The 13762-nt window shown below is 45.0% G+C and overlaps 1 protein-coding gene across 2 annotated transcripts in view; it reads left to right on the top strand.

Annotated features, from left to right (window-relative positions):
* LOC138638498 (mitochondrial fission factor-like) overlaps positions 1-13762 on the top strand; it is a 123506-nt gene that overhangs the window by 47691 nt on the left and 62053 nt on the right. The window contains exon 1 of one of the 2 annotated variants that reach the window (XM_069727846.1): positions 13706-13754. The exons of the other annotated variant lie outside the window; for it this stretch is intronic. The gene's annotated coding sequence lies outside the window, so the exon portion shown is untranslated. Of the gene's footprint in view, positions 1-13705; positions 13755-13762 lie in introns of those variants that run through there. 2 annotated transcript variants of the gene reach the window in all.

Genomic DNA, 13762 nt, shown 5'->3' with positions numbered 1-13762 from the left:
GGCAAAAGAAGCAGGAAGGGCCAAACGAAATGACACAGGATTGATAACCTCATAAATCTTATACGAACCAATGAAATGAGGTTTAAACTTAGGAGAGGAAACCTTCATAGGAACATAACGAGACGACAACCAAACCAAATCCCCAACACGAAGTCGGGGACCCACACAGCGCCGGCGGTTAGCGAAACGTTGAGCCTTCTCCTGGGACAATGTCAAATTGTCCACCACATGAGTCCAAATCTGCTGCAACCTATCCACCACAGTATCTACACCAGGACAGTCTGAAGACTCAACCTGCCCTGAAGAGAAACGAGGATGGAAACCAGAATTGCAGAAAAACGGCGAAACCAAAGTAGCCGAGCTGGCCCGATTATTAAGGGAGAACTCAGCCAACGGCAAAAAGGACACCCAATCATCCTGATCAGCAGAAACAAAGCATCTCAGATATGTTTCCAAAGTTTGATTAGTTCGTTCGGTTTGGCCATTTGTCTGAGGATGGAAAGCCGAGGAAAAAGACAAATCAATGCCCATCCTAGCACAAAAGGATCGCCAAAACCTTGAAACAAACTGGGAACCTCTGTCAGAAACGATGTTCTCCGGGATACCATGTAAACGAACCACATGCTGGAAAAATAATGGCACCAAATCAGAGGAGGAAGGCAATTTAGACAAAGGTACCAAATGGACCATCTTAGAAAAGCGATCACAAACCACCCAAATGACCGACATCTTTTGAGAGACGGGGAGATCCGAAATAAAATCCATAGAAATATGCGTCCAGGGCCTCTTTGGGACCGGCAAGAGCAAAAGCAACCCACTGGCATGAGAACAGCAGGTCTTAGCCCGAGCACAAGTCCCACAGGACTGCACAAAAGAACGCACATCCCGCGACAAAGACGGCCACCAGAAGGATCTAGCCACCAAATCTCTGGTACCAAAGATTCCAGGATGCCCAGCCAACACTGAACAATGAATCTCAGAGATAACTCTACTAGTCCATCTATCAGGGACAAACAGTTTTTCCGCTGGGCAACGGTCAGGTCTATCAGCCTGAAACTTTTGCAGCACCCGCCGCAAATCAGGGGAGATGGCAGACAAAATTACACCCTCTTTGAGAATACCCGCCGGATCAGGAACACCCGGAGAGTCAGGCACAAAACTCCTTGACAGGGCATCAGCCTTCACATTCTTAGAGCCCGGAAGGTACGAGACCACAAAATCAAAACGGGAGAAAAATAACAACCATCGAGCCTGTCTCGGATTCAACCGTTTGGCAGACTCAAGATAAGTCAAATTCTTGTGATCTGTCAAGACCACCACGCGATGCTTGGCTCCTTCCAGCCAATGACGCCACTCCTCGAATGCCCACTTCATGGCCAACAATTCACGATTACCAACATCATAGTTACGCTCAGCAGGCGAAAATTTTCTAGAAAAGAAAGCACATGGCTTCATCACCGAGCCATCAGAACTTCTCTGCGACAAAACAGCCCCTGCTCCAATCTCAGAAGCATCAACCTCAACCAGAAACGGAAGCGAAACATCTGGCTGGCACAACACAGGGACAGAAGAAAAACGACGCTTCAACTCCTGAAAAGCCTCTACAGCCGCAGAAGACCAATTGACCACATCAGCACCCTTCTTGGTCAAATCAGTCAACGGTTTAGCAACAGTAGAAAAATTAGCGATGAAGCGCCGATAAAAATTAGCAAAGCCCAGGAACTTTTGCAGGCTCTTCACAGATGTCGGCTGAGTCCAATCGTAAATGGCCTGGACTTTAACAGGGTCCATCTCGATAGTAGAAGGGGAAAAAATGAACCCCAAAAATGAAACCTTCTGAACTCCAAAGAGACACTTTGACCCCTTCACAAACAAGGAATTCGCACGAAGGACCTGGAACACCATTCTGACCTGCTTCACATGAGACTCCCAATCATCCGAAAAGACCAAAATATCATCCAAATACACAATCAGGAATTTATCCAGGTACTCTCGGAAGATGTCATGCATAAAGGACTGAAATACTGATGGAGCATTGGAAAGCCCGAATGGCATAACCAGGTACTCAAAATGGCCCTCGGGCGTATTAAATGCTGTTTTCCATTCATCGCCTTGTTTAATACGCACAAGATTATACGCCCCTCAAAGATCTATCTTGGTGAACCAACTAGCCCCTTTAATACGAGCAAACAAATCAGACAGCAACGGCAAAGGATACTGAAATTTGACAGTAATTTTATTAAGAAGGCGGTAATCAATACAAGGTCTCAAAGAACCATCCTTCTTGGCCACAAAAAAGAACCCTGCTCCTAACGGTGATGACGACGGGCGAATATGGCCTTTCTCCAAGGATTCCTTTATATAACTCCGCATAGCGGCGTGTTCTGGCACAGATAAATTGAACAATCGGCCCTTAGGAAACTTACTACCAGGAATCAAATTAATTGCACAATCGCAATCCCTATGAGGAGGTAGGGCACTGGCTTTGGGCTCATCAAATACATCCCGATAATCCGACAAAAACTCTGGAACTTCAGAAGGAGTGGAAGACGAAATAGACAAAAATGGAACATCACCATGTACCCCCTGGCAACCCCAGCTGGACACAGACATAGATTTCCAGTCCAATACTGGATTATGAACCTGTAGCCATGGCAACCCCAAAACGACCACATCATGCAGATTATGCAACACCAGAAAGCGGATATCCTCCTGATGTGCAGGAGCCATGCACATAGTCAATTGGGTCCAATACTGAGGCTTATTCTTGGCCAAAAGCGTAGCATCAATTCCTCTCAATGGAATAGGATACTGCAAGGGTTCCAAGAAAAAACCACAGCGCCTAGCATACTCCAAGTCCATCAAATTCAGGGCAGCGCCTGAATCCACAAATGCCATAACAGAATAGGATGACAAAGAGCAAATCAGAGTAACAGACAATAGAAATTTAGACTGTACCGTACCAATGGTGGCAGACCTAGCGAACCGCTTAGTGCGCTTAGGACAATCGGAGATAGCATGAGTGGAATCACCACAGTAAAAACATAGCCCATTCCGACGTCTGTGTTCTTGCCGTTCAGCTCTGGTCAAAGTCCTATCACATTGCATAGGCTCAGGCCCATGCTCAGATAGTACCGCCAAATGGTGCACAGCTTTACGCTCACGCAAGCGTCGATCGATCTGAATGGCCAAGGACATAGACTCATTCAGACCAGCAGGCATGGGAAACCCCACCATGACATCCTTAAGGGCTTCAGAGAGACCCTTTCTGAAGATTGCTGCCAGGGCACATTAATTCCACTGAGTGAGCACAGACCACTTTCTAAACTTCTGACAATATATCTCCGCTTCATCCTGACCCTGACACAGAGCCAGCAAGATTTTCTCTGCCTGATCCACTGAATTAGGTTCGTCATAAAGCAATCCAAGCACCAGGAAAAACGCATCAACATCACGCAATGCCGGATCTCCTGGCGCAAGGGAAAATGCCCAGTCTTGAGGGTCACCACGTAACAAAGAAATAATGATCTTTACTTGTTGAACAGGGTCACCTGAGGAGCTAGGTTTCAAGGCAAGAAACAATTTACAATTATTTTTGAAATTCAAGAACTTAGATCTATCACCAAAAAACAAATCAGGAATTGGAATCCTAGGCTCTGACATCGGATTCTGAACCACAAAATCTTGAATGTTTTGTATCCTTGTAGTGAGATTATCCATCCAAGAGGACAGACCTTGAATGTCCATGTTTACACCAGTGTCCTGAACCACCCAGAGGTAAAGGGGAAAATAGAGACAAAACACACTGCAAAGAAAAAAAAATGGTCTCAGAACTTCTCTTATCCCTCTATTGAGATGCATTAGTACTTTGGGCCACCTGTACTGTTATGAACTGGTGGTCAGGACAATAATGGACCTGGTGGTTAAGGGCACACGGAGTGACCTGATAGTTACTGATAATAAGGACGAGCTCTGGGACGTGGGAACTCTGCTGACCGCAATCCCTAAACCTATCAAACACACTAGAAATAGCCGTGGATTGCGCCTAACGCTCCCTATGCAACTCGGCACAGCCTAAGAAACTAGCTAGCCCTGAAGATAGAAAAATAAAGCCTACCTTGCCTCAGAGAAATTCCCCAAAGGAAAAGGCAGCCCCCCACATATAATGACTGTGAGTAAAGATGAAAATACAAACACAGAGATGAAATAGATTTAGCAAAGTGAGGCCCGACTTACTGAACAGACCGAGGATAGGAAAGGTTACTTTGCGGTCAGCACAAAAACCTACAAAAAGACCACGCAGAGGGCGCAAAAAGACCCTCCGCACTGACTCACAGTGCGGATGCGCTCCCTCTGCGTCCCAGAGCTTCCAGCAAGCAAGACAACAAATTAAATAGCAAGCTGGACAGAAAAATAGCAAACCAAAGAAATACAAGCTGGAACTTAGCTTCTGATGGGAAGACAGGTCACAAGAACGATCCAGGAGTGAACAGACCAATACTGGAACATTGACAGGTGGCATGGAGCAAAGATCTAAGTGGAGTTAAATAGAGCAGCAGCTAACGAATTAACCTCGTCACCTGTGAAACTCAGAAACACCCACCAGAGGAAGTCCATGGACAGAACCAGCCGAAGTACCATTCATGACCACAGGAGGGAGCCCGACAACCGAATTCACAACAGCTCCCCCCCCATCATACTTACCAAGCCTCCCGGGGTCCGTCCGTCTTCTCCATGGGCGCCGCCATCTTCCAAAATGGCGGGCGCATGCGCAGTGCGCCCGCCGAATCTGCCGGCCGGCAGATTCGTTTCAAGTGCATTTTGATCACTGTGATAAAACCTATCACAGTGATCAAAATAAAAAAATACTAAATGACCCCCCCCCCCCTTTGTCACCCCCATAGGTAGGGACAATAATAAAATAAAGACATTTTTTTTTTCTTCCACTAAGGTTGGGGTAAGAACTAGGGTTAGGGTTAGGGTATGTGCACACGTATTCTGGTCCTCTGTGGATTTTTCCGCAGCGGATTTGATAAATCCGCAGTGCTAAACCGCTGCGCATTTATCGCGGATTTACTGCGGTTTTTCTGCGCATTTCGCTGTGGTTTTACAACTGCAGTTTACTATTGGAGCAGTTGTAAAACCGCTGCAGAATCCGCAGAAAGAAGTGACATGCTGCGGAATGTAAACCCCTGCGTTTCCGTGCAGTTTTTCCGCAGCATGTGTACAGCGATTTTTGTTTCCCATAGGTTTACATTGAACTGTAAACTCATGGGAAACTGCTGCGGATCCGCAGCGTTTTCCGCAGTGTGTGCACATACCTTTAGAATTAGGCTATGTGCACACTGTGCGGATTTGGCTGCGGATCCGCAGCGGATTGGCCGCTGCGGATTCGCAGCAGTGTTCCATCAGGTTTACAGTACCAAGTAAACCTATGGAAAACCAAATCCGCTGTGCCCATGGTGCGGAAACGCTGCGTTGTATTTTTCGCAGCATGTCAATTCTTTGTGCGGATTCCGCAGTGTTGTACACCTGTTCCTCAATAGGAATCCGCAGGTGAAATCCACACAAAAAACACTGGAAATCCGCGGTAAATCCGCAGGTAAAATGCAGTGCCTTTTACCCACAGATTTTTAAAAAATGGTGCTGAAAAATCTCACACGAATCCGCAACGTGGGCACATAGCCTTAGGGTTAGGGTTGGAATTAGGGTTGGGGTTAGGGTTGTGGTTAGGGGTGTGTTGGGGTTAGAGTTGTGATTAGGGTTATGGCTACAGTTGGAATTAGAGTTAGGGGTTTGTTGGGGTTAGTGTTGGAGGTAGAATTGAGGGGTTTCCACTGTTTAGGCACATCAGGGGTCTCCAAACGCAACATGGCGCCACCATTGATTCCAGCCAATCTTCTATTCAAAAAGTCAAATGGTGCTCCCTCCCTTCCGAGCCCCGACGTGCGCCCAAACAGTGGTTTACCCCTACATATGGGGTACCAGCATACTCAGGACAAACAGTGCAACAATTATTGGGGTCCAATTTCTCCAGTTACCCTTGTGAAAATAAAAAATTGCTTGCTAAAACATCATTTTTGAGGAATGAAAAATGATTTTTTATTTTCACGGCTCTGCGTTGTAAACGTCTGTGAAGCACTTGGGGGTTCAAAGTGCTCACCACATATCTAGATAAGTTCCTTGGGGGGTCTTGTTTCCAAAATGGGGTCACTTGTGGGGAGTTTCTACTGTTTAGGCACATCAGGGGCTCTGCAAACGCAACGTGATGCCCGCAGAGCATTCCATCAAAGTCTGCATTTCAAAACATCACTACTTCCCTTCCAAACCCCGACGTGTGCCCAAACAGTGGTTTACCCCCACATATGGGGTATCAGCGTACTCAGGAGAAACTGGACAACAACTTTTGGGGTCAAATTTCTCCTGTTACTCTTGGGAAAATAAAAAATTGCGGGCCAAAAAATCATTTTTGAGAAAATAATTTTTTTTTTTTTTCATGGCTCTGCGTTATAAACTTCTGTGAAGCACTTGGGGGTTCAAAGTGCTCATGACATATCTAGATTAGTTCCTTTTGGGGTCTAGTTTCTAAAATGGGGTCAATTGTGGGGGGGTTTCTACTGTTTAGGCACACAGGGGCTCTCCAAACGCAACATGTTGTCCGCTAATGGAGCTAATTTTCCATTTAAAAGGCCAAATGGCGTGCCTTCCCTTCCGAGCCCTGCCGTGCGCCCAAACAGTGGTTTACCCCCACATATCAGCGTACTCAGGACAAACTGGACAACAACATTTGGGGTCCAATTTCTCCTATTACCCTTGGCAAAATAGGAAATTCCTAAAATATAATTTTTTAGGAAAGAAAAATTATTTTTTATTTTCATGGCTCTGCGTTATAAACTTCTGTGAAGCACCTGGGGGTTTAAAGTGCTCAATATGCATCTAGATAAGTTCCTTGGGGGTCTAGTTTCCAAAATGGGGTCACTTGTGGGGAGCTCCAATGTTTAGGCACACAGTGGCTCTCAAAACGCGACATGGTGTCCGCTAACAATGGAGATAATTTTTCATTCAAAAAGTCAAATGGCGCTCCTTCCCTTCCGAGCCTTACCATGTGCCCAAACAGTGGTTTACCCCCACATGTGAGGTATCGGTGTACTCAGGAGAAATTGCCCAACAAATTTTTAGATCCATTTTATCCTGTTGCCCATGAGAAAATGAAAAAATTGAGGCTTTTTCATTTTTACGGATCAATTTGTGAAGCACCTGAGGGTTTAAAGTGCTCACTATGCATCTAGATAAGTTCCTTGGGGCGTCTAGTTTTCAAAATGGGGTCACTTGTGGGGGAGCTCCAATTTTTAGGTGCACGGGGGCTCTCCAAACGCGACATGGTGTCCGCTAAAGAGTGGAGCCAATTTTTCATTCAAAAAGTCAAATGGCGCTCCTTCCCTTCCAAGCCCTGCCATGCGCCCAAACAGTGGTTTACCCCTACATATGAGGTATCAGCCTGCTCAGGACAAACTGGACAGCAACTTTCAAGGTTCAGTTTCTCCTTTTACCATTGGGAAAATAAAAAAATTGTTGCTGAAAGATCATTTTTGTGACTAAAAAGTTAAATGTTCATTTTTTCCTTCCATGTTGCTTCTGCTGCTGTGAAGCACCTGAAGGGTTAATAAACTTCTTGAATGTGGTTTTGTGCACCTTAAGGGGTGCAGTTTTTAGAATGGTGTCACTTTTGGGTATTTTCAGCCATATAGACCCCTCAAACTGACTTCAAATGTGAGGTGGTCCCTAAAAAAAATGGTTTTGTAAATTTCGTTGTAAAAATGAGAAATCGCTGGTCAAATTTTAACCCTTATAACTTCCTAGCAAAAAAAAATTTTGTTTCCAAAATTGTGCTGATGTAAAGTAGACATGTGGGAAATGTTATTTATTAACTATTTTGTGTCACATAACTCTGGTTTAACAGAATAAAAATTCAAAATGTGAAAATTGCGAAATTTTCAAAATTTTCGCCAAATTTCCATTTTTATCACAAATAAACGCAGAATTTATTGACCTAAATTTACCACTAACATGAAGCCCAATATGTCACGAAAAAACAATCTCAGAACCGCTAGGATCCGTTGAAGCGTTCCTGAGTTATTACCTCATAAAGGGACACTGGTCAGAATTGCAAAAAACGGCCAGGTCATTAAGGTCAAAATAGGCTGGGTCATGAAGGGGTTAAGCGACGCTGCAGCGATAAAGGCAACGATGCCGATCGCTGCAGCATCGCTGTTTCGTCGCTGGAGAGCTGTCACACGCTTTACGGCCGGCTGGCCGGCGCTCACAGTCAGTGCGGGAAGCTGACTGCGAGGGGACAGACACCGGAATGTAAGTATGTAGTGTTTGTTTTTTTTTACACTTACAATGGTAACCAGGGTAAATATCGGGTTACTAAGCGCGACCCTGCGCTTAGTAACCCGATGTTTACCCTGGTTACTAGTGAAGACATCGCTGGATTGGTGTCACACACGCCGATTCAGCGATGTCTGCGGGAGATCCAGCGTCAAAATAAAGTTCTGGCCTTTCTGCTCCGACCAACAATGTCACAGCAGGATCCAGATCGCTGCTGCGTGTCAAACACAACGATATCACTATCCAGGATGCTGCAACGTCACGGATCGCTAGCGATATCGTTGTTAAGTTGTTCAGTGTGAAGGTACCTTTAGGCTGAAAAGCGTCGATCTTCCTCACTGGTGTGCCAGTGCCTGACATCATGTTTTTGTACATATATTTTTTAAGGTTGGTGATTTAAATAAAGATATATTTTTTTAGCCACCTCCGCTTCCAGCTGGATATTTTTTTCTCTTCCTTATTTTTATATTGCCCACACTTGTTACTTGCCACAGGTGAGTTTGAACGAACATCACATGCTTGAAACAAAGTTGTTTACCCACAATTTTGGAAAGGTGCCAACAATTATGTCTGGCCCATTTTCCTCATTTTTTGTATTGTTCCAATATACACAAAAGAAATAAACACGTGTATAACAAAATGAGTAATTGCAATAATTTTGGGGGAGAAATACTTTATTTTCTGGAACAATTTCAAGGGTTCCAATACTTTCGACCATGACTGTATTTCTTGGCCCAGTCCTGAATTTTCACGTTCTGTGTTTTGTTCAGTGGTGGTCGGGTTTCAGTTTTCATGTCTCTGAGCACTGAACACTTTGTACTTCTGGCCACACTAGAGCGGTTGCAGATCTGGAATATGGCAGCACTGGAGGATAATGGCTTCCTGATTGCTTCACAATTGATTCTTCTCAAATTTTTGGCAGATAATGTGCGTCTTTTTTTCCTCAACACATTTTTTTGCAACCCCGTTGACTATTTGCAACAATTTTTGACTTTTCAGAATCAGTTATCTTTTTTTTTGTTCCAAATTGCTGGACAAAAACAAGCTGCTTAATAATTCTGCACACCCCCACCTTGATAAAGGGCGTTGTATCCTTAGGCCTCACCCTCCTCATTATACAAATACACATCACCTGATCTGCTATATCCAATATGTAATCAAGTTTATACGGTTTGGAGTTGGAAAATCTACATAAAATACTCACTTACCTAAGTGTGCACACAGCGTGCAATAGCTGCAGCCAGAAGTGAAAAGATATATCAACCTACAAATGACCAGACAAAATATCTTGTGACCCAAATGAGCTGCTTAATATTGAATTGTTATAAATTGCAACAGAGTGTTTTATAATAAGTGATTTTATTCATGCACCTGTCTACAAAAATCATTTCGCTGAGCTCTAATTTAGTGCTAATTATGGTCCTACAGACACATTTTGCCTTGCTGAATATGTAAACCACAATATGACCTAACATGCCCCTGCTTGTAAGCACAAGACCAGGCTTGTCATTACTGCTGCACTATTACTACTCAGCAGTGCAGAAACATCATCCACCATATTGCTTCTTATAAAGAGTTTATAATACATACTCGGAGTGACACATTTCCCAAGTTTTATAACAAGCAGTAAATAAATGTAGTTAACTATGAAATAGAGAAGAAGAATAAAACAAGTTCTGGCAGAAAAACCACAATGAATACAAATGAAGAGAAATGCACATTGTCAAAGCGGTGGCTCTCCAGGAGCTCGGAGCAAGTAGCAATGCAAGTTTTGTTGGCCAATATGATATGTGGAATGACAAATGAAGCAAAAAACATTTCTGTGTTAGGATCCAAACTTGTTCTGAAAAGATAAAAGAGAACATAGAAGTAAATTCAGACATGAGCAGTGAGGATTAGTAACACAGATATAATGTTGGAAATATATTTTTACTCATTTCCCTTACCTTGTGTAAAGATGGAGAAACAATTCTTCAGTTGAAGATAAAGGCAGATCTTAACCCCTTAGTGACAGAGCCGATTTGCAGCTTAATGACCGGGCCGATTTTTCCAATTCTGACACTGTCCCTTTATGAAGTTATAACTCTAGAACGCTTTAACGGATCCCACTGATTCGGACACTGTTTTTTTCGTGACATATTGTACTTCATGTTACTGGTAAAAAAATATTTCGATATGACTTGCATTTATTTATGAAAGAAAAAGGAAATATGATGAAAATTCTTTTAATTTCACACTTTTCAAACTTTTTACCGTATATACTCGAATATAAGCTGAGAATTTCAGCCCATTTTCTTTAGGCTGAAATTGCCCCTCTGGGCTTATACTCGAGTCATTCCCAGGGGTCGGTGGAGGGGGGGGGAGGGGAGCAGCAGCTGTCTAATAATTCTCACCTGCTCCTAGCACGGTCCCTGGTACTCCGGGTGCCGACAGCTTCTTCCTGTATTGAGCGGTCACATGGTACCACTCATTACAGTAATGAATATGTACCCGACTCCACTCCCATAGGGTGGAGCCGCATATTCATTACTGTAATGAGCTGTACCATGTGACCGTTTCAATACAGGAAGAAGCTGTCAGCGCCCGGAGAACCAGGGACCTGCAGGGACCGCACCAGGAGCAGGTGAGTTTAACGGGGGCATATTCACCTGTCCCACCGTCGGCGCCGCTCTGTCTTCCGCGTCCTTTGCAGTGACGCTCAGGTCAGAGGGCGCAATGACGCGATTAGTGTGTTAGGTGTCGAGTTCCCGCCTCTGCAGAGGGGGAATCTCGAACCATCTCTGCTGCAGTCTCCCATTCTTCTCCAGCCGCAGTGGAGTCTGCTCAGTGGAGACGTCATTCCCAGCGTCTTGCTCAGTCTCACTCTGTGCATAGGATTACTGCTGCTTTGCCTGCTTCTGCCATTGAAGCCAGTGCTGGGCAGCGGCGAGCAGACGCTTTTGGGATCTAAGTCCTGCTTTTTCCCTTCTGAGCATGCCCAGGGTGAGATCTCCCATTGGAGATCGAGGGTCACATGCTCAGATGCTGCAGCGGTTCCCATTGGTCCTTTATTGGAAGGTCCTGAACGAGCTGCAGCTTTAAAAGCTGCGCATGACCGCACGGCTATGCGCTAGTGTACATTTGTAAATGTGTGTGTGTTGTGAGTGAAAGTCGTTCATTAAAATCCCCTCCCTATTGGATGACTGTTCGCGGAAGGTGGGTGATTGCTATCTAGTGCCCGACTTAGCTACCAGCACGTTACACACCTTATAGTACAGCGTCTAATTGCTGTGACCGCCAGTGCGGCGCCGTGCGCTTCCACAGCGCTTTCCTGACCCAAGCCTGGGTGGTTAGTGGCGTCCGCCAGTGCGGCACCGCATGCACTCTCGTGCATCTTTTATTATTACTTTGGTTACGCTGACACCCCATTAGCAGTGTCGAGCGCAAGTAGTCTAGTCGGACTCGGATCCCAAGTCTTGGGACTGAGCTTGGTGACTCCTTGCTTGCGCTCTTGTGTGCGGTACCGCGGCCCTGTGACTTAACAGGGTTCGCTTCCTTCACACAGGGTGAAGTTAACCCGTGTGTGTATTCACATTGTACCGCCATATAGTCCGTCATTACTTGGCAGCAGGTTCCATCTCTGCACGGTGGACCCCGGGCTGCGAACGCACCTTAATCTATCTTATTATTTGGTGCGTTCCGCTAGCCCTTACATTGTGTGCGCGCCGCCCTCTGCCTGAACAGTCAGTGTAGAGGACGCAGAAGACACAGTGGCGCTCGGCGGTGGAACGTGGGACAGGTGACTATAGCAAGTGCTGGGGGCCTGAGCGACGAGAGGGGAGCATCTGATTTTTTTTTTTTATCGCAGCAACAGGATAAGGGCACATATCTCTATGGAGCATCTTATGGGGCCATGTGCAGCGTTATATGGAGCAAATATTTCTATGGCGCATCTTATGGGGCCATGTGCAGCATTATATGGAGCAAATATTTCTATGGCGCATCTTATGGGGCCATGTGCAGCGTTATATGGAGCAAATATTTCTATGGAGCATCTTAAGGGGCCATGTGCAGCGTTATATGGGGCAAATATTTCTGTAGAGCATCTTATGGGGCCATGTGAGCATTATATGGGGGCAAATATCTCTATGGAGCATCTTATGGGGCCATAATCAGCATTTGTGCAGCATTGTATATGTGTGTATGGAGCATCTTATGGGGTCATAATCAACATTTGTGCAGCATTATATGGGGCATTTTTTAATATGGAGCATCAGCATGTTGCAGTTTATTATGGGGCCCATCATAAACTGTATTGGGCATTGTATGGGGCGTATTTTGTATGGCGCATTATATGGGGCCAATCATGAACTGTATGGAGCATTATATGGGGCTCCTGATTCAATATAGATATTCAAAAACACTTAACCTACTGATGTCTCAATTAATTTTACTTTTATTGGTATCTATTTTCATTTTTGACATTTACCGGTAGCTGCTGCATTTTTCTCCCTAGGCTTATACTCAAGTCATTAAGTTTTCTCAGTTTTTTGTGGCAAAATTAGGTGTCTCGGCTTATACTCGGGTTGGCTTGTACTCGAGTATATACGGGTAATTTTTATGTCCTTAAAGGGAACCTGTCACCCCCAAAATCGAGGGTGAGCTAAGCCCACCAGCATCAGGGGCTTAGCTTCAACATTCTGTTGAGGGCAGAGCAAAGTACTGCAGTGCGCAAGTGTCGGGAAAGGTCACAGAGGCCCAGCGCCTGCGCACTGCAGGGCAGACAAAGTATGCCTGTGCCGGAGCCGCAGCGTGAAGACCAGAAGAGGACGTCATCCTATGAAGATGGGAGGCCCCCGGACCAGACCGCGACGCCCACCGGATCGGACCGCCCGCCCAGGTGAGTATAATATAACCTCTTTTTCTCAACCCTCATTCCTCTTGGTATCTATTTTTAACTGTGATTTTTGTTATGCTGTAATGTCTATTGTCTGTACAAGTCCCCTCTATAATTTGTAAAGCGCTGCGGAATTTGTTGGCGCTATATAAATAAAATATTATTATTATCTTTCAGGATACGTCGGGGGCTTATCTACAGCATTACAGAATGCTGCAGATAAGCCCCTGATGCCGGTGGGCTTAGCTCACCCTCGATTTTGGGGGTGACAGGTTCCCTTTAAATCAGAGAGTTATGTCGCACAAAATAGTCAATAAATAACAGTTCCCACATGTCTACTTTATATCAGCACAATTTTGGAAACAATATAATTTTTTTTTGCTAGGAAATTCTAATTGTACTTTTATATTTGCAGCCATAACGTCAGCGGACGCAGCTCTCTCTCACATTCAGTCGCTGTCCCCCCAGCCAGGTTCTGTAACGCACGGTGAGTGA

Source organism: Ranitomeya imitator, chromosome 5, assembly GCF_032444005.1.
Source record: "Ranitomeya imitator isolate aRanImi1 chromosome 5, aRanImi1.pri, whole genome shotgun sequence".
In the NCBI taxonomy this organism is placed as follows: domain Eukaryota; kingdom Metazoa; phylum Chordata; class Amphibia; order Anura; family Dendrobatidae; genus Ranitomeya; species Ranitomeya imitator.
The sequence above is the reverse complement of the archived record's forward strand: the minus strand, read 5'-3'. Positions and strand labels throughout refer to the sequence as shown.